This window comes from Athene noctua, chromosome 1, assembly GCF_965140245.1.
Source record: "Athene noctua chromosome 1, bAthNoc1.hap1.1, whole genome shotgun sequence".
Classification (NCBI taxonomy): Eukaryota; Metazoa; Chordata; class Aves; order Strigiformes; family Strigidae; genus Athene; species Athene noctua.
The window spans coordinates 196,353,510-196,356,998 of record NC_134037.1 but is presented as its reverse complement, the minus strand read 5'-3'; positions in this window follow the sequence as shown (position 1 = coordinate 196,356,998).

Genomic DNA, 3,489 nt, shown 5'->3' with positions numbered 1-3,489 from the left:
CGTCCATGGAGCTGCCTTGAGAAGCCTGTACCAGAGTCACCTGTGTTGTCCCCTTCAGAAAAGCCACTGAGGTGCTCAGAGGCACTGGGGGTGCCATGCAGTAGGCACATCTGGTCTGTCATAGTTAATGCTGCATTCAGACCCTTAGGCCATGTGAATCCATGATGATGTCTTGAAGAGCTGCTTGGATACCTTTGCTTCAGCCCCTGCATCTACCCTGATCATTTGCTCTCCATTTCCCGTGCCAGGGTAATACCTCCTGGCTGGGATGGTAATGCAGCCATGCAGATTCATTAAATGTCTGTGGGGTGAGGATGCTACACCCATAGCCTCTACACGTCCACTGTCTGAGAGACTGTATGATCCCACTTGATGAAAGAGACGTGACAAACAGATGAGCAGGAGCAAGGAGGTGGAGATAAGAACAACTGTGCAGAGGCGTCCAAAAGCCCAGAAGAAAAGGCGTGAAGGAGTCATCCTGCAACAAGTTCAGCAGCAAACTGGTACACTGAATAAGGAGGGGACTGGGTCTGCAGGATTGCTGTGTCTGTCAAAAGTCTTTCCTCTTGGTTCTTGAACTATTGTTTCATGATTAAGGCATCCAGAGCCCTCAGGCAAGTTTAGGACTGTGATATGCAAGGAGACTCCATTGCTGCATGGCGAATGAGAAAGCCTTTCTCTAAAAAAGCAACTTCAGAAGAAGAGTACGGGATTCAAAGTCAAAGGGCTTCAAATCAATGAAGGCTGTGGACTTCAAGCAGTAGACTGCTCCCCTAAGCTCCTTCCTCTGGGTAACTCGTGACTTTCAGAGTTCATTACAAGAGTACTACTTCCAACCCAAGCCTGAATGCAAGCAAAGCATGGTCAGGACAATAGTCCAGATTCTCCTATGAGCTCAGCCTGAACAACTAGTATAAGTAACGCAACTGAAAGAAGCCTGTTGAGTTATTAAATCCAATCTTTGGCAGTCATAGGCAACCATATAATGGAAGGATCCACACCCCTTCTTTGCTTCGCTGCAAAACACTTCATTAATCCATGACAAACTTAATTCTTCTTTGATGCAGAAATAAAGCACACAACAGCTACCTCGAAGGACCAGAGGAATGTAGCAAAAAGGGTCCTAATGTCCTAGGACCATGACAGAGTAAGAAGTCTGTCAGAGGGAAAAGCCCAGGTGATCTTCCAGGGTGGACTGCACCCTGTGTTACCTCAGGAGGCAAAATCCCCATTAACTCTTGATTTGACTCTCGTTACTAACCTGGAGATCATCTCAGTTCTGAGTCTGAGGACCAGGGAGATGACCCCAACACTCACGAGGTTGCTCAGTTCTACACAGATCAGCTTTGCCTCTTGTCCACCTTTTTCTGTCCTGCTGTAGCCAATTTCTGACCTCCAGAAGGAGGAGTAATACCAAGCATGGCATCTTCTCCAAACCTTCCCTATTCCCCACAGCTAAACTAAGCATCAAGAGAAGACATGATGTGCCCTGGGTGCTCCAAAGGACCATCAGCAGCATGGAATTAATAAATCTTTATCCCAACTTGGCAGGGGTCACAATCAACAGAGGATGTTGCCAGCGAATCTGTGGCTGAGAATCTAGTTATATTTTCATGATTAACCCTTATTTGGAAGTTTAAATCTTGAGCCATTGCTGATCATCTCATATTGAAACATGAAAGTTCTAGGAAGTTATACCATGCTAGCAAGGGACATGATAGGTAGGAGGCCTATTGCCTGCCAAATTAATTTATTCAGGGAAACACAGTTCAAATCAGAATTTAAGAAAATAAAAAATAAAAATCAGAGCACCTTTAAAAGTTCCTCAGCTCCTGCTGTTATTTTCCTGAATGACGTAATGTTCTTCTATTTTTGAGATGATAAACACTTCCACAGCAACAATTTTGATGTCACAAACAGAAAATAATTATTCGAGGAGAGAGACGAATGAGGAGCAGATGACCTCTTTAAAGTTAATAATAATCCTCTTTTCCTGCAAGCACCATTGGTGACAAAAAGCTAGAAGAAAAGAAATACAAAAATGAAGTGATACACAAGCCCCAGAACTGTCACTGAAGATATGGTTTGTTTTAAAGCCTCCAGACAAGACATAACTGGGTCTTTTACCCTGTAGCTATTGCTGCCCCCTCCCCTCAAAGCCAAAACAAAATAAAAATGCTCTTTTTTCTATTGTGGAATTATATCTAGAACATGGTCTTAAGCACCACAGCAGTGCAGTTCCCACAGAAGACAAGGTCAGAGTTTGACCTTTCACTTTATTTTTAAACACAATTTTGCATTTGAACATGTAAGTAGCAGCAGTTTAAGAGAAAAAAAAAAAAAAGTTCAGATTCTTGATGAAATGTCAGCAAGGAATCAGTTGATTCTGCTTCCAGTTGATACTTTTAATGTCCTTATTGCAGTGGTAGACCACCATAGTTTACTTTCAGAGGGATGAACATAACCCAGTAGATGCTTTATATAGTTACTTTAGGGTGAAATAAATGTCTCAGAAAATGGCAGAATTGAAAGAAAAGGAAAAACACCAGATCGTAAATTAGGGCAAATTTATGATCTGCTTCTAGTCAAGAGAATACCTCAGGGAGAATAGAAGGATGCTAAGTGCAGTTCTGAAGGTGGGCAAGAGATGACTTCCATTGAAGTGCCTTGAAAGAAAGGGAGACTTTGGAAAGGAAAGCTTCTTAAACATCAAAAGATAAAGGACATCAATCAAGCTTAGCAAGTTAGTCTTTGAAATGCAGTACCAACTTCCAAGTCAGCAAAACGTGTATGATTTAAGTGTAACAGCACAATGTTCTCTCGTACTTCTGAAAAGTTACTTTCACAAATGAGATTGCATGTCTCTATTAACAAAATTCCCTTTTCTGCAGTCTGTGTGTTCAAAAATAAACCAGTAGAGCAGAAAATCCTCATGTTGAGAGAAATCGAGAGGACTGCCTAAGCTGACTATTTAAAATCTTTCCCAAAGTAGGGTGCATCCACTCGCTGACATATGCCAGTGCACATCTAACCACTGCAGATGACAATCCAATTGCAGTACGTTATTCAGACACTTTTGCAGCCCAGATTGAGTACATCAGATTGAATGCGGAGCACCTTCCCGCAGTTGCTTTCAGTCTCCTGTTGGGAGGATATTTGAGCACTAAAATGGCAGAGCCAGGTTAAAGGAGAAAGCAGGGGACAGCTGCAGTGCTGGTTTTCTAGCTCAGCCGCTGAGTATATAGCAACCAAAGAGGCGACATTTAAAACAACCACACCCATCCAGGCACACACACATCTGTATTATTGGCTTCCATGAGATAAAATGAGACATAGAAAGTACAGTTTCATTTCCAGCTTGCAAAAGATGATTGCAGACAACTTGGAGAACAACAGGACCACTGAAGTGTTGAAGCTTATTTTCCAAAGGTGCTGCAATACAGCCAGCAGAAAGAAAAAACACACTGAACTTTGTAAGAGCTGGACATA